Source organism: Rhinolophus sinicus, linkage group LG05 (genome assembly GCF_036562045.2).
Source record: "Rhinolophus sinicus isolate RSC01 linkage group LG05, ASM3656204v1, whole genome shotgun sequence".
NCBI lineage: Eukaryota > Metazoa > Chordata > Mammalia > Chiroptera > Rhinolophidae > Rhinolophus > Rhinolophus sinicus.
Window position 1 is genome coordinate 4,463,756 of NC_133755.1, and position 17,847 is coordinate 4,481,602.

Here is a 17,847-nt window from a genome sequence, read left to right on the forward strand (position 1 = left end):
CTGACCAGCTGGGCCCTGGGCTCAGAGGTGAGGCTTCTCCAGAACAGCCTTGGGGACTTGTGTGCAGCCTGAGAGGCCCCAATACCAGGGCTGAGGGGTGAGAACCCTGATGACGAAGCCCACGTGATGAGATGCATTCTTTCTGGAGCTCCAGCAAGGCTGGGTACCTCCCACCACCACTCGCTGTCTGTCCCCCTGGCATCACCAGAATAGGGCAAGGCCCACCAGGTGGCCCTGGCCATCCCGTGCAGTGGGCTGGCCCTCGGGAATGCACAAGGACAGCCCCAACGCTGGACACATTCCCTACCGAGCCAACTCTGCCACTGCACCGGACCCTGCAAGAAACCAGTTCAAACCCTGCTCCTTCGGGCAATTGACAGGAAACCCAGCAGACGCCCTCACAGTGCTGAGGTTAACAGGGAGGGTCCTGCTAGCCTAGGTCTCTGGTTTCTGTTCCTCCCAGTGTTTGGTCCCTTCCACCCATTAGCCAGGAATCTAAGCAAATGCAAGACACAGGCGAGTGACAGAGGCTGCCACGAGGTCAGGGCTGCATCCAGCGCACCTCTACCTCTTCAGGGCCTGGCACACAAGACACACACCTTCCTGAGGAATTCTCCCCTTCCTGCCAAACCACACTCGCTTCTTCCCAGAGAGGAGCCCTCGTGCCCAAAGGGGGGCGGGGGGGAGGGCGCATGAGTCAGTCAGACACTTGTGCCTGTGGCCCTGTACAAGGAATCAACCACAAACATTTGGGTAACTGAGTATAAACCACGATATTTGTCACAGTTTCATTTGTGTTGTTCACAGCCGAACAAAAGAAAGAAATCCTTACCTGTGCTGAGCCCTGGCAAGGTGCCTCGGAAGAGAAGGCACCCAGTAACTCGTGGTGCCATGGAGGAAAGGGGGGATGTGAGTAGGCGAGGAGTTGGTGACCTTAGCACAAAAATCTGAACCCAATGACTGTGAACAAAGAAAGGAACAGAAGAAAAAGGACCCCGAACTATTATTTTATTGGAAATAAAATGCAAATTACTCTAAAGAATATGGGTCCGATTGCTATAAAGCAATTCATAGGTTGCTGTAAAAGGCCTCCGGTCCCAGAGCTTCCTGCCCAGCTAAAGGGGATGCCAGAGAAGGTGATAAATGGAGGGGATAAAGAACCTCTAACTCAAACCCCATCCTGCCTGGGGCGCCTCAGACCCCGGGAATCCAGGCTGAGTATAGCCTGACTCACATTCTTTACAAGCTACCGATTGCGAGTTCCATCCAGCTGGGCCACTTGCTAATTATGTCATGTGGGCAAGCTTCTTATCCTCCTGGAACCTCAGTTTTCTCATCTGTAAAGTGACAATGACAACACTACCTTCCTCATAATAATGTAAAACTTAAATAGAATTCTCATGAGGTGCTTAGCACGTCACCCGCCACGCTGCCTCTTGCTTTTGTCATTGTGTCAGTTCAGCAGGGTTTTCACCTAACACAGCCCAAGGTCACTATCATCTGGGATGTGCCACCGAGCCAGTCGCCTCTGTGGGGGTCTTGCTTTACCTGGCTGGTAAAATTTGAGTTTCATGCTCCGTGTCCTCTGAACTGTCTTCCCATCTGACAGCCTCGAGTCTGTGTTCTCACACGACCCTGATGGAGCTGAGATGGCCGTGTGCGTGCCTAGTCCCTCCTGAGACCCAGCCAGGCCTCCAGGCCGTCTCATCGCATCCTCCCCGTGTGGAAGCCACCTCGGGAATGTTGTGGCCCTTGCTGGGATTAGCTGCTCAGTGAATCTCCAGTGTGTGTGACTTTCACCAGGCTTCCATCTCACAACAGAAAGCAGGGTACGCCGGCACTCTCACTGGTAAGGGTGCCCATCCAGGCTTAAGGAGTCGTTCCCTAAACAGACAGCTTCTTTAAAAGCCCCGAGTGCTAAACAAAAGTGAAACTTGAAACTTTTTCTTTCTTGATTCCCTATTATGGGCATTCACTGTTTGCTTTGCAATTGCATTAGCGGGTCCCCTCTCATACATGTGCGTGCAAGCGTGCACACACACTCACACACACACACTCACACACACACACACTCACACACACACACTCACACACACACACACTCACACACACACACACACTCACACACACACACACACACACTCACACACACACAGTGGAGCACTGTTCAAGAGGTGACATCCCCTAACGGCCAAAAGAACAGCACTGGGGATCCGTGTGGGGGGAGGTTTAACAGAGTGAGCAGGGTGTCCCAGACCGGCCTGTGCGATGCTATACCTTCAGCTGCCAGAAAAATAAGTTACCCAAAACGGCAAGTGAGGGAAAGCGGTCCATTCAAATTACAGCTAATATCCTAATTCCACATGTGCAGAGATTACCACGTATCCAGGAACCACGGAAGGTGCTCAGACATACAGGCCAAAAGAAAATCAAATTTCTGCGCCTGGGTTCCCATGCTGTTTTGTTACTATCTCGTTATATTGGCCTGGGAAAAATAATTGTCTCTGTGGGTCTCAGTTTCCCCATCTGCGAAATGAGAGTTTCTATTAAATGATATCTCAGATCCTTTTTAGTTTCCGAATCATGGAAAAGCTCTCTACAACAGATTTTTAACCCTTAGGACCATGGGTCACTATAAATATCTGATGAAAATGTAGGCCTTGTCTCTAGATATACATGCAAAGGCTCATAAACACATACAGTTTCTGCACAGAGTGTGAGAGGGGATTCAGACAACCCCTGATGCCCGCCGTGGAGGGTGGGCTCAAACTCTGAGCTCTAGGAAGAGAGAGATCTCTACAATCTCTCTGAAAGGGAAGCAAAAGAGCAGCTGGGGAATTTTGAAAATCCGCAATTTTAGTTTAGAAATAACTCCGGCAATCTCATTCTGAGCTTTAAAAAAATGGAGCCTTAATTCTGTATATCACCCATAAATAAATAAATAAATAAATAAATAAATAAATAAATAAATAAATAAAGGATGGATGGAAGATATTAAACCAAGATTCCTTACTGTGATAAGCTATATACGCTACAGCTGAAGCCACCTGGAAGTGTGGGGTCAGGTTCTTACAGAGCAGGTATCAGGCAGATGTCCAGGGCAGCAGTTAATGGATTGAGTGTTTTCCCCAGATGTTCCACTCATTTCCAGAGCAGGAGGGAAGCTGGCTACAGACCAAATCAAATTTTCATATTCCTGTAAGATAGCGCCAGGCACTCGGGTTTCATCAGCCCCATACTGGAGGCTTCAAGGCGCCACGGCACGGTTGGATAACCCTCGATTCAATCCGCGTTCCTGAAGACAGGACAAATGAGCTGAGACTCAGCGCGCTCGGGGACTCATGTCAGAGACACACACGGCAAGTCAGCACTTGTCTTGCTATAAGCAAGCTGGGGAAGAGCTTATAGCGCAGAACCCTCTATGCTGACTGCTGCTGCCCCTTCCTGAAAGGAAAGCTTCGAGTGTGTGTGTGCATGTGTGAGCTTGTGTGTGCATACATGTGCGTGTGTGCACACGTGTGCGTGAGCGTCTGTCATGATCACAGTTTTAAACACCATCACCCATCCCAGGAAAATAGAAAAGAAGATGAAAAATGAACCCCAAACTTCTATTTTAATTAGAAATAAAATGCAGGAAAAATTGTCAAAAAGTGTAGTTGAAATAGTGATTTGAAAAGAGGAATTTACTTCCGACTGTATTTCCAGAGACGGCCCTTATCGGGAGCCTTTTCAGCCATCTCTCAGTAGAGTGTGTTTGTCCTGGTTCAAATGCTATTTTTCAAAGGAAAACTTTGGAGTTTGTAGCTACTTGTGCCCTTCCATTTAGCATGACGTCATTCGACAATGAACGTGAGATTAACATACAAGAGCTTTTGTCCCCCACTAGACTGTAATATAGTTAAGGACAGAAGCTCTGCATTCTTCATTGGTGTGGCCCCATGAAACCTGGTACAATGCTTGTCACATCGACAAGCCTAGCTTTGATCACCTGAATTTTAAGTTAGTGCTCTGAGGCCAATGAGCGGAACGTGGTGGCAAGAACACTGGCTGAGAAGCAAGAGCCTGGCTTTAGCCCTGCCACTTCCTCGTAGCTTTAACTTAGGGACCTCTTTGAACTTCTCCTGACCTCAGTTTCCCCATTTATAACATCAAGAATTCGAGCCGAACGTGAACTGCAGTTCTTTTTTGGCTTTCTGCTTCAATGTGAGGTTATTACCAGTGTCAGAAGGTGCTCTCCCTATGATGGGCCATCCTAGACTTTTGTTTTAATCAACGGGATGTAAAGAAATGGACACTTCTTCAGGGCTGGGGTAGGGACCAGCTCTGCATGCTAGCCGTGGGCTTTGATAACTCTGAGCAGCTTCGGACTGACAGGGACCCTGAGAACTACTCGGGAGTCCAGCAGCACTGTACAGCCCCTTGAGAACTGTCGTCCTGGGGATTGCATGTAAAAGCTGCACTAAAGGGCACTGGGCCTTGGGAGGAAGAGGCAGATATTAGAGTCCACTGGGTGATGAATGACTTCCAAACAGCCGCATTCTGAGCACCGGACAGTGATTGGACCATGACTCCTGGGACAAGGGCGCAGATTGCAAACCCGCTTTTCAGACCCACATGAAGCCTGCTCACAGAGGAAAGAAAGGTAGGAAGAAGGGGGGAGAGTCAGGTGGTCAAAGTCAGGGGCTCTGTCCTTCCCCTGGTCCAGGTGTCACTCCAGAAGCCAGAGCAAGAAGCTTTGGGGGAAAACTAGCACTGACACAGGCAACATCATCCTTTGTCCTAAAAAGACCACCCTCCGTGGCCCTTCAGGGGCAACGTGCTCAGACCCGGTGGGACCCCGCTGGCTGGCTGTCCTACCTCAGGGTCCCCAGGTTGGTCCTGTAAAGTAAGAGGGGACTAAGACCAGGAATAATGTCAAGAAGACCACGAACAGCAGCTTGCAGCTCTGTGGAGTCCATGAGGAGCCAGTTCAAATAAGACCAGGGTGGGCAAGATGACCGAGTAGCCTAATTCTACACGTGGGCAAAGACAGGCTCAGAAACAACTGGCCGGGGTCCCAGGGAGGTGGTGGGGTCCCCCGTGGGCACAGGGCTTCTCACTCTGGGGATGTAGAAAAATTACCAGAGTGAGGCAGGGGGTACAGATAGGGGCACAGTGGAACTGAGGTCCCACAGCTGAGTGGGGGGCGGGGCTCCCTCTAACCCCCTCATGTGATGTCCTGAGCGTTTGCCCTCCCGTGGCTACCTACGGTGACATGCGAGGCAGACGCAGGACTGGAGGGTTCTTTGATGTACAAAGTCTCACTCCGCAAGGAGGGCACGGGGGGAGAGGAGGAAGTGGCACTTTGGTGGCTTCGTGCAATTATTTTCCAAGTCTAACAGGATGCAGTTTTCTTCAAACAAATCCAATGTCCTTGTGCCCTCTCGCCCTCGATTCAGATCAGTTACAAGCGCCAGGTCCCCAAGGTGACTCTCCTTTCAAGTTGTCCTTCAGAGCGCCTTTGATGTGTGCGTCCCCCTCCCTGGGTACACGCTCAGTTGACTACCAAGTGCTTTCTTTCAAAAGTGGCCTTTTTCAAGTAGCTACTCAGACATTGCAGCATCAAGCTGTACACACATTTATGTAAAAATGTCACTTGAGCCACCGGCTACTTCTGAGGCCGAAAGAAGTACAGGGTGACCGTTGTCTCACTGCTCTGTGCTTCAGTGAGGGAAGGCGCATCCCAAAGGCACAAAAGACAAACGCAGGGAGTGAGGCCGTTCCTACTCACTCCTGCATGAGCTTATTCATTTCGCAAGGGCAGAAGGAATCCCAGCTCTGTGCTAAGCTCCCTCCACAGAAGAACCGAGATGCTTGCAGAACGAAAACAAAGGCAGACACAGGTAAGAGTTCGAGGCACTAACGCTGTGAGGAAGGTGAGCCGAGCAGGTCAGGAGGCTCCAAGGAACAGAGGGGCTGCAGAAGGCTCCCCCACGAAGCCTGGAAAGTTCTTCTGAGGTCTTGGTCCCTAGAAATGGGCTGACAAGAAAAAAGCCTGACTTGTGACGTTTGCCCATGTCCTTGGTAGAAACACTCCCACGGAACAACAACCAGTGTGACACCAGGCAGTAACACACACACAGATGCAACGGACAGATAACAGTCAGACAATGAGGAAGTGATCAATGTGAGTATTTGTGATCGTTCTTTTGACTATTAATTTCATTGTAAATTTTTAGAATTTAATTTTTAATGATGGCTGTGTTTGGTCATCAGCTTCCCAAATTCCAGAAAATGTACCAGTCGGCTCCCCCGCACACCACCAGTTACCCCTTTACTTACCTCCACGTGGTTCAGGGGCCCCGGTTATACTCCCCTGGGGTCCTGGGTTGAGCCACGGACTCACCTCTCAGCTGGGCTGTGACAACTTGGCTTTACCGCAGAGTTGAGTGTGGGGCCTGATGCAGACTCCCGGCTCTGCCACTTGTCAGCTGTGTGTCCTTGGAGGAGCCCCTTCACCTTCAGAGCCTTCCTTTCTATGAAATAGGGTGACAGCAGCCTGTCTCTTGTGGGTTACTGTAAGTCCCAGACAACTTATCATGCACCACCTGCCCCACAGTAAGTGCTACCTGTGCGGTAACCAATCCTGGCTTTGTCGCCTGTTTTCATCCTTTGGTCACCATGGGGCCTGGGCTGCTTCTTTCTGCTGCTGTAGATGCACGTACAGGCCAGTGTTGGGACTTAGGAGGTGCTCGTGACTCTGCGAAAGTGAATAACCCAGATCAGTAAGGGAAGCCAATACCAGGCATCACCGCAGACAGCCGACCAGGTGAGGAGCCCACGGCTCCATGTGCCGGAAGAGGCAGGAACAGAAGCCTTGCTGCTGGATGAGAGCTCACGTGGCAGCCACAGAGACATCTGGGGAGGGCCATTGTCAGGACCTGGTTCTGACGTTCTTTCTGAGGCACCCACCTCCGTTCCACTGCCCTGTATTAGTCTGACTGCCCTGCGATAACAAAACACCACAGACGGGCTGGCTTAAACAATGGACATTTATGTTCTCACAGTTCCAGAGGCCAGAAGTCCAAGACCATGGTCTGGTATGGTCGAGTCCCACCGAGCACATTCTTCCTGGCTTGCAGATGTTGACCTCACATGACCTTTCTTAGATGCACATACACACAGCAACCTCTGGTGTCTTCCTCTTCTTATAAGGGCACAGTCCTATTCGGTCAGGGCCCCACCCTTACGACCTCATGTAACCTTAATTACTTCCTTAGAGGTCTTGTCTCTGAGCACAGTCTTGGAGTTAGAGCTTCAACATATGAATTTGGGGGTTAGGACACAAACATTTAGTCCCTAGCACACCCCCACAAACAGACACCCTCCTTCCCTGCTCCACACATAGCAAAAAAATGACCTGTCTGTCCTGGCCTCCATTCTCTAGTGTGGACATGTGAATGGGGAAACACGTTTCATCAGCCCTCTGAGTGGGCCAGCTGCTCCGAGCATCGCTGCTAATGTGTGGCTACATGTGTCCACTGCGTCTGGAGCCTGACAATTGGGATTTGGTTTTTGATTTTTTAACCAGGGATCTTATTAGCTGCCAACTGCTGAGAGATGAAAACTTACAACTGGACCATTCAGGTGCTTGGCCTTTGAGCTGAACTCTCCTCTCAGGGGCCGCCCTCTGCCTCTGCATATTCAGACTTTTCCAGCCAGATCCATTCTTTCGAGTAATTATTTACAAATTGGATTCCCAGGGAATACGCGATCAGAGAATCCTAGTGTTACACACAAATAACAACAAATTGCTTTTTTCAATAAGTGGCAAACCATTCTACAAATAACCGATGTCATTAGAAAACTCACAGACCTGTCACCCCATCCACCCACAACTGGACGCATTTATCACCATTCTGGCTTCCTGATTGGAGCTGGGAGTATCTACAGTGAACATAACAGAAAGCCGTGATCAATGCCATCTCATCGTAGGCCATCATTAAATAATACCCTTTCCAAATGATCTTCTCAATTCAAAATACTCGGGCACTCAGTAAAAATAGGAAACATTTATCTGTGTTTTCATCAGAGCTACATTTGCAGACACTGGTTAGGTTTGAAGACATAATCTTCAGGCTATCATCAAACGTCCAGCCCTCTCCTTCCCCATAAGAGAACTTCAATGTTATTTGTGCCCAGCTGAAAAAAGGATGCTCACCAGCCTCTCTGCAGCTAGGTGTGGCTAGCTGAGCCCTGGCCAAGATATGCACAATGAAATGTGTAGGCACAGGAGGCTTCCAGAAGGGCTGCTTAATAAAAGCAGAAGGGAAGGGAGTCACGCCTCTTATCCTCTTCCTCTTTTCTGCTCTCTGAAATATGGATGTGATATCTCGAACGCCCACAAATGCCTTGCTTGACCTTGAGGTAACAATGAGATGCACTGGCCTTGTGAGACAGGCAGTGAGACAGTGGCGGTGAGACAGGCGAGCCTAAGGCCCTGGTGACCGTGGAGCAGCGCCCGGCTCTCCGCTGCCTGCCCCACAACTCTTTAGTAAGAGAACCAGCCTTTACCTCATTGGACCCACTGTGACTTAGGTGTCACATGATAGGCAGCCCAACCTACTCCTAACTGATGGTCGTCTTTATGCATGTGCTGTCTAGCCAGCCAGCGACGCATGCACATCTGAAACCCAGAATTTACTTCAAGGCAGCCACTCTTATTATTCTTGTACTGATCCACTCAAGAATGACCTGCTGTATGACCAAAACTGATATGAAATAATATTGAGTGCCAACTGTAATTAAAAAACAAATTTAAAAAATAAAAGGAAAAGAACAAAGAAAGAAAAAGAAGAATTACTTGCTGAGGTTCCATTCACTTTGGCTCCAAAGGGCAATTCTGTCCCCTAAGTTTCCCAGTGCAGTTTAGAATTTAAAATCAGTCCTGACTTTATTAAAATATAAGGGAACAGGGCCCAGGCAGAAGGACTGTCCTCCTCTTGGTAAAGTTTGTCAGTACCAAAGCATCAGAATTGGGTACTGTTTGGTCTTCCCCTCTTTTTGAAGGTCACAGGATAGAACCTTGGAAGAGATGTGACAGAGTGACTGTGTGTGTGTGTGTGTGTGTGTGTGTGTGTGTGTGTGTGTGTGTAGAGGTGTATGTATGTTAGAAGTGTGTGTGTGGAGGGGTGTGTGTGTGTTAGAAGTGTGTGTGTGGAGGGGTGTGTGTGGAGAGCTGTGTATGTGTGTGTAGAGGTGTGTCTGTGTGTGTAGAAGTATGTGTGTGTAGAGTTGTGTGTGTATAGAAGTGTGTGTGTGTAGAGGTGTGTGTTAAAAGTGTGTATGTGGAGGTGTGTGTGTGTGGAGAGCTGTGTGTCTGTGTATGTAGAAGTGTGTGTGTGTGTGTGTTAGAAGTGTGTGTGTGGAGGCGTGTTTGTGTGGAGAGCTGTGTGTATGTGTGCAAAGGCATGTGTATGTGCCTGTACATGAACCCTCATGATCATGAGGGTGCTGCGGGGGTGGGGGAGGAGAGAGACAAAAACAGAAGAAAAGTGTGAGACTGCAGATAAATGTAGACTGAATGAGACTTCTCCCATCAAAAAGACTGAATGAACGTTTCCCATCAAAAGTACTATGATTCTAACATTTACATTGAAGCACTAACTCATCTGCACTTAAGGGCTGTTAAAACTCTAACCGCCACAGCAAAAAATTTATTACAACAGCTCAACTCCATATAATTTTATTATTTTCAATAAAAACGAAATGTTAAGTATATAACTAAAAGTGATTGAGTTTTTATGTTTATGTAAGACTTCACATAATTAGATCCACCAATCTATAAACTTCATTTTCAGCACAGCCCCTAGTTTGGGTGTAAAAAGGGTGATCGCCATAATCTGAAGACACATCTAATTCTGGGAAACATAACTATGAATCTTCCAGGAGAAAAAAGTCATTTTTATATTCCTCTGATGACACTTATACTAAACTCACATATTTCAAATCAGAGTCATGTAATAAATAATATGATACAGACAAAATAAGATCCACTAACATATGAGGGTAGCTCAGAGTTAGTAATCAACTAGATTGCATACTTTACTCTGAAAATCCCACAGTATTTTTCAAGAGTATGATAATGGCCTCTGCCTGCGAGAGTATAGGGCCCATGTTCTTTTTTTCCACAAACCGAAATGACAATAATTAAACCAGGCAGCTGCTGCCCCCAGTAATATGACAACCTCTCCCGCTCCCTGGAATTTGCTGGAAGCACCCTGCTTGAGCTCAGCTCATTCGAATTAGCTGCTCCCTCCCTGTGCCCCAGCAATCTGGGTGAGTTTTGCATCTATTAGCTGAATTATTCAGATGTTTTCCCACAATGGCACTAGCAGTCCTCATAGAACTAGTTTCTGAATCAACAGTGAATTACATTATTGACAATCTGAGCAGATTAATTGAGAAATCTGTCAGGAATGACGCTATGAGAGCTGGCTCATTTTCAAGTCAGATCTTCAGTCTTCGAGGTAGAATCACCCCTGATGTGATTTCAGATGCAGCCAGTGAGCTGTGACACCAAATCTGGGGATAGAGACAGCCCCACTGGTTGAAAGGTACAGCCAGGGTGGGCCTCACACCCTCACACATACACACACCCACACACCCCTCTGGGTGGATGGCTGGCTTACGTCAGCTAACGCGCAGAGCTGTGAGAATTCTGTACCGAGTAAAGCTCTTCCTCCGTGTGAGTGTATTGTCCTTACTCTCCTGCACAGATCCCGGCGGCGGGAAACATCACAAATGTGTCAGAAGATACTGCTTCACCTTTGAGCTTCTGAACGCCCGTGTTGCCACGTTCAGTCCCCAGCTCCCCACAAGGAAACCAGCCCAGGGAACCCCTTTGGTGCCTGGCTACAAGAAAGCAATTTCTCTACCCATCTATTCCTTTTCCCTTTATAATAAAAGTTCTGTGGATTTTTCCAGAGAGTCTTACAATCAAACCCCAGCACAAAAAGCAAATGAATGAATGAATCACTTAGAAGATGAGAAGATCATAGTGTTCTATCTGATTTCATTCAAGAAAGTTTGAGAGATGACTGACTAGTCAGTGTAAATTTTGCAAATTTACAGTGGATAACACATAAGATCTAAAGTCTGAGGTCCCAGATTCGAGTCTGAATTCAGTCGCTGAGTAATGGCGTGGCCTCGGGCCTGTCACTTCTCCCCCAAAGCTCAGTGTTTTCACCTGCAAAAAAGTGATGGCTGCCTCCCAGGCCACAGGCCATAGGCCACAGTGAGGACCCAGCCCAGGGCGGGGGAGGGGGTACGGAAGTGCTGCCAACGCCCCCAGCATGGCTGCTAAACACACAATTTCAATGTCTTGTCCCATTTCATCTTCACAACAACCTCTCAAGAAATATGATCCCTGGTCTAAGAATAGGAACACAGGCTCCAAGAGGGAAGTCAATATTCCCAAAGAGCAGCCTTCTCAGAGCAGAGGCTGGGCTGGCATCCCCATCACCGGGCTCCCACACTGGGGCAAGTGGGTTGGAGCTGAACCCCTGCAGGTGAATCAGAGTTCTCGAGGGAGGGAATGGGGGCACGGTGTGGGCGATGGGCTGGGAAGGAGGTGTTTTGGTGCTTCCCTCTAAGGAGGAAAGGACAGGAACCGGGGAGATGAGCGGGTGTGCAGTTGTCTGGGCTCCGGTGAGTATTCCAGAGAATGCAATCCGTGCCAAAGCCGATGGTGACCGTGACCCTGGTAATAATACTAATCACGAGCACAACACAGTAATCAGCACTCACTGAGAAGGCCCTGAGGTCGGGCACTGGCCAAGGTGCTGTCCAAGTAGTAATTCACCTAGTGCTCACATCACCACATGACGGACGCAGAAACTGAGGCTCACAGGCTCCGCAGGACTTGCAGTGGGTGTGGACTTCGAGAGCCCAAGGAAGAGTAGGAAACTTTCCCCCTCTCAGGACCCTCCAGGACGCCCTCCCCACCTGGAGTGCAGCCTCAGATCAGCCGGAGACGACCCCGAGGGACAGCTGGCCCTTCGGCAGTAAGCTCACGTCATCTGCGGCTCTCAAACAGAAGCTGGAAGCCCATTTTCCTGGAATGTTGCAAAGACACTTCCTACATCTTGTCCCTTCTACCTCCAGAGTCTGTGATTCCGTGAGGCTGAGGTTTGGGGTCTTACAACCCAGTGCCTTGCTGTGTCCTCACTGGTCACGTCCGGCCAATCTGACAGCACATAGGACAATGAAGTGTGGAGTCTGTTTACACACACTCACACAGAGAGAAGAGTTCATGTGTGATTTCTCCGCGGTTGGAGTCTGGAAGCCAGGTGGTTCTTATTTTGTCCTATACTCTTCTATATTTTCAAATATTCTACAATGAACAATGTTACTTTGATAATCAGGGAAAAAATATCACCTTTACCAAAAATTATATGTAACTACAAATGGCTCTAGAAAGCCGGGGCTCCTGGAAGCGCAGAGATGGACGAGCTGTGAGGCGGGACGGGAAGGCACAGAATTAGCAAGTCACGGCCTTGCTGCTTCTTGACTGTCTGTACTTGGGGCGAGTCATTTAACCTCCCCAGACCTCATTGCATCATTGACAAGGGAATTATGGTGTTTTGTCAATAATTTCAGTGGATTTCTGAAAGAGTCAAACCAATAATACACATAAGGTGCTTTATATAATGCAGAGGCATCCCCGTTGTCATTACTCTTGATGTGTTAGTATTAGTATTGGTATTAGTGTTTTAGTATTAGCATTAGCATTTGCATTAGCATTAGTGTTAGTATTTATTAGTATCAGTACGGCTACCGGTATTAGTGGTATCGGTACTCGTATTAGTACTAATTCTGGTTTATTCATGTGGAGGTAACCTGGACACTCAAGAACAAAATATATGTACAATTTTTCGTTACATGAAAATGTTAACATTGATGATATCCATTCTTTTAGGACTAGTACTGGACATGAAAATAAAGCGGGCCCTTTCTAGGTGTTTGAGTTTTAGTGGCATAGATTCAACTGCTTTAAAAGCAGCCAAACTAAAAGCTTGCCCAGGGATCTGCAGAGAAAGAAAATAGTCTCCATACTTTACTTTTCCTAGTTTTCAGACAAAAAACAATTCTTCAGCCCAGAGAGGAGGGTCCTTCTGCCAGGACACAATTTGCTGTTGAGGATTACATTCCCCAAAGCACATGCGCTTGGTCTTGACACTTCCTTCGCTCTGGCCAACTGAAAAACATATTCACTCTTATCAAGTTTAACCCTTTTCAGAAAAACTTAAAAAATAGCCATTTTAAATCATGATCTCAATATATTAAATATTACCTCTACATAGACCTTCACAGTGTAAAACACATTATAACCCTACACTCCAGTTGAAAACAAAATGTGCAGACTCTTCCCAATGTGTGACAAAAATCACATTTGTAGTGATGGAGTCTTCCTATGTCAGATGACTCCACAAATAAAAACATGAGATTTGTCATTAAGCGGTATTGATGACACCCGTCGTGCTCATATGTGTGTCAATTCCATTAACCTTTCAAATTAGGTATTCATAATGTGTTAACGACAGCATAACACATCATTACATTAGTCAATGTAATCTCATGGATAGTGTGTATAGTTGATCATGTTAGAATCTCTTGTCTTTACAGCTGTTAGAAAACATTAGACTTTCCAAGATCGTTAGGGATGTGTGAATAGCAAAGAGCGAACTCTACAGCTCAAATAACGGTCCCCGCTTGGCCTTGAATTCTGATCAGGGTGTGACTAGACAGTTTCCACTGATGAAGGACTAAGCCGCCTCACATGTTGTATATGGGAACTGAAGAATCACAGCGCTGATGGAGAGCTTGAGAATGGATTGAATTAAAGTGCTTGCCTTCAGAGTGGCAGTGATAAATTGGATTATGTTTAGCACAGTCACGCCCCTCCCCCCTTGCAACAGAGCGCACTTTCATGCCCCACCGATCATGGGATCGGTCAGCTGCTTCTGGTCAATGGGATGTGAGGAACATGATGGGAACAAAGGCTGGACATGTGCTTGTGTGTCCGGTTTGTCATTTTGTGCTTCTGTGACGCAGCATGAGAACAGGGCCCAGATAACCACTTCCCATTTCCTGTGAGTCCTGACGTAAAACCATGGAGCAAACCTGAGCCTGACCCGAGCCTGGGGCCACGTCCACCCAAAATGAGAAGATCGGCAGAACCTCAGCCAACCCACAGACCCATGTCTGCAACACGTACATGTTTGTTACAAGCTACTGAGATTTTAAAGTTGTTTGTTACCCAGCATTATTAGGCCAATAGCAAACTAATACAAGCACAAAACTACCATGTTTCTCCAAACATAAGACTGGGTCTTACATTAAGTTTTGCTCCAAAAGATGCATTGGGGCTTATGTTCAGGGGATGTCCTCCTGAAAAATCATGCTCAGGCTTATTTTCCGGTTAGGTCTTATTTTTGGGGAAACACGGTATGCACCTATTCTGTGTCACTGTTCATTGCTGCAATAGGATCACAGAACATCCTGAGGGTTACTTTGCAGGGAAGCCCCACGAGGCTTGAAGAGGCTAGCAGGACACCCATCCGTGGCCGCTTAACTCCTGAGTGACTGAGCTGTGCTGATGACAGTATCCATGTGCTTTCTGCCCCCAGATCCCCTATGTGTCAGGGACCAGTATCAGTCCTAATAATATCAGTTTGTTAATCTTGGCTTGAAGATATAATGGCTACTTCCCCTGGTACAGTATTAGGAACGCACAGCAGACAAAGAGAACGTGAATCACATACCACCCGCAGAGGTAACCTGGTACCCTGATTGACGACGGTGGAATTTTTTTTTTCAACACTGATAAACAGGAAAGGAGTTTGGGTTTTGAAAATCAACCGATTTCCTTGCTGCAGCCGTAGCTAGGTTGTGTAGCACAGAAAACAAAAATAATTCTGGGCACAGAAGGGAGATGGAATATTTCTGCACTCCACACTGGTCCAGGCTGGCTTATTCCCAGACATAAAGAATTCTGGTGTCCCTTTTTAAATAAAAACAAATAAAATAAAGCAGTTCAACCCCAATGATGAGTGCCAACCCATGTTACACAGCAGTGGGGAGTGGGTGGGTGGCGTGAAAGTGTTTCGCAGTTGCTAACAGCAGCCCTGTTGTGAAGCGAACAGCTGGGCAGAAAACACAGGTGTGTTAACACAGGCCCTCCCACTGGCCAGCACTGAGGGGCCACAGCTGACCACAGAGAGGCCATCAGAGAAGACAGGCATGCAGGAGAGCTGCTGCCAAGCAAAGCTCCCTGTCAGGGTCACTCACCAGCCACCCCCCAGGCCTCAGCCCAGCCCCTCCTGTTCCGTTTATACGCCAGCAGCACCCAGACCAGGCCTGGGGTCAGAGGCTCTGTTATGTCACTGCTTCCTACGGCTAAAAGGCTAACAATCTGATTAGGTTAAAAATACTAACCTGGGACGCTGGGAGGAGGACGGGCACAGCTTTGTGGGGACTTTAGGAATCCCAGTGTCCAAGCCCTGGCCTGGCTTTGTGGCTGCGCCAGCCTGCCTCTCTGGGCCCCAGGTCCTTAGCCTAGCTGAGAGGAATCTAGATTAATGCACATACACGTGTTGGAGTAGCAGCAGGAACAGGAATGGTAGTGTTCTATGACAAGTTCAGCAGGGGTCCCAGTTTCTAGAAGAACCCAAGGAAATTCCACAATGACATCCAGCTCTTCTGTGATCCTAAAAGGGAAGTGAGCAAGACAGCTTGTTCCTCCCCTCACTTCGTCACCCCCACATGCACACAAAAGAGAGTTTGGACGACCTTTCACACACAAGACAGCTTTGGATGATGACCTTTAATGTTTGAAGGGCATATCTGCCTCTCAGCCCACAGAGAGCTGAGCCCTGGAAAAGTCCCTAGAGAACCTGAGAAATCTCTGCCTGGCCTGTGTGAGGAGGACCAGGGACTGGCTGGCACCGCCCCACCCCAGCATCTCCGGTGCCTAGTCCGCAGGGCCAGGCCGGTGCCCAGGAAATACTCCTTTGATGAACAAGGGAATGAAAAGTGAAACTTGCTGCTGCTGGCTCCTCCCCCAGCCTCAGTGAAAGTCGGCCACAGCGCAGGGTGGCTGGGAGGGGCCCCTGGCAGGGTGGACACCGCCTCCGGCTGGCTGTTGGGCACACTCTACTGCTTCCGGTTCCCTGTTACCTCCCTCACCTGCCTCCCAGCCCGGTGTTCAGTCAAAGCATCTATCTTCAGAAGGAAGATCCCCCTGAGCAAATGATGCATTTGAAATAGGCAGAGGGAAGGCAGAGGGAGAACTGGGAATGGGATGTGGGCATATGGTCAGTCCTCACAGGTCGGCTCCTAAAAGTGGAAGATGAATGGCTTCTTCAGCAAACAGGTGTTTAACTCCCTTTGGTGTTGGAGAGGTGATCCTATCAGTAGCTTTGAGCCTTTTTGAGACGCCAGTGAGAGCTTGAGCTCTCTCTCCAGGAACAAGAGGGCATGCACCCACGAGGTCAGGAGCCCCGGGACCTTCTGGACCTCACTGGCTTTAGAAACTTGCATGAGAGAGAAGAAAAGGCCGGGTGAAATGAACAACAGCGAACGCATCCAAGACTGCCAATTTATTGTCTTTTCCAAATGTGTATCATTTAATGAAATTACAATCTTTAGCATTCAAACATGATCACGAGAATGCCAGTACTCTCTATCCAGCAACACTTTTAAATCCCTTTGACCAAACTGAAATTCACCTGGGAAAAAATTCTCTCTCCTTCAAACATAAAGCACATGGAAGATCATCCAAAGCTCTCTTGCGTGTACCTCTGGGGGTGACGAAGTGAGGAGGGGAACAAGCTCTCTTGCTCACTTCCCTTTTAGGATCCGGAAATGCTGCACGTCTTTATTGAATTTCTTCAAGTTCCTCCAGAAACCTGCCTGGGACCCCTGCTGTGCCCATGTAAACACAGGGGAGAGGAGGGACTTGTCACAGCACATCAGGCAACAGTGCAGAACCCGCTCGGTTGTGGCAGCCAGTTGTCATAAACGCCCAGACAGCTGAGACTCTTGGCTGGGACACACGTGGGCCCCATGTGCCCCGGGATCAGGGAGTCCATGAACGAACGATGCATCAGGAGCACAGCTGCTACAACGCACGGTGCATCAGGCTGCTGGAACATCTGTGCGGAAGGAGGGACCGCACCAGAAAACACACCCCGGCCATGTGGGCGCCCCCGCCAGGGCCATCCACAGTGCGTCCCCAAACATGTCCACTCTGTGGTCACGGCTCTCAGGCTTACACAGCAAAAGACATTTATAACGACCTTTAAATATGTGATGTTTCACAGAATGAAAAATGCCATCAGATTCCCCAATGGCAGTACGCGCTTCATTCTACTATGAGGGGTATGAGAAAGGAAAGCAAGAGCCTGCCTCCAACCCCGAAGGCTGCCTCAGTGTTCGCATCTGTAAAATAGGGGAGAATACACTCTACCTCACAGGGCTGCAGCGAGGACCAAAGCGATGGACGTGTTAGAATCGGTAAAAGGCTTTACGCAAGGCTGGCACGTACGAGGCACTCACGGTTGGTTGTGCTTTCAGTGCTAGTTCCAAAGTAAAATGAAACTAAACGTTTCAAAGACAACAGGAACCTTCAATGCAAATTATTATCATTAATACTATCATTGAGCCAGGAAGGGAGGTGTACATTACTGCACCGTAACAATGTATTTATCAGGTAAGACTCCTCCCTGAAAATTGTGTCACTTGCCAAATAGACAAGTGAACATTAAAGTCCTGGGAGTGATTTGGAAAATTCAGTGTAAACTAACA

The 17,847-nt window shown here is 48.2% G+C and overlaps 1 long non-coding RNA gene across 2 annotated transcripts; it reads right to left on the minus strand.

Annotated features, from left to right (window-relative positions):
- Positions 1-1,916: 1,916 nt before the first annotated feature.
- On the minus strand, positions 1,917-17,610 carry LOC141571496 (uncharacterized). Of its 2 annotated transcripts, none has more exons than XR_012496236.1 (4): positions 17,510-17,610; positions 6,609-6,739; positions 6,386-6,515; positions 1,917-6,018 (listed from the first exon to the last, which is right to left on the minus strand). It is a non-coding gene; the product is annotated as an uncharacterized LOC141571496 (long non-coding RNA). The 2 variants fall into 2 exon arrangements; XR_012496237.1 differs by lacking the exon at positions 17,510-17,610 and adding an exon at positions 7,612-8,277.
- Between the last annotated feature and the right edge of the window lie 237 nt (positions 17,611-17,847).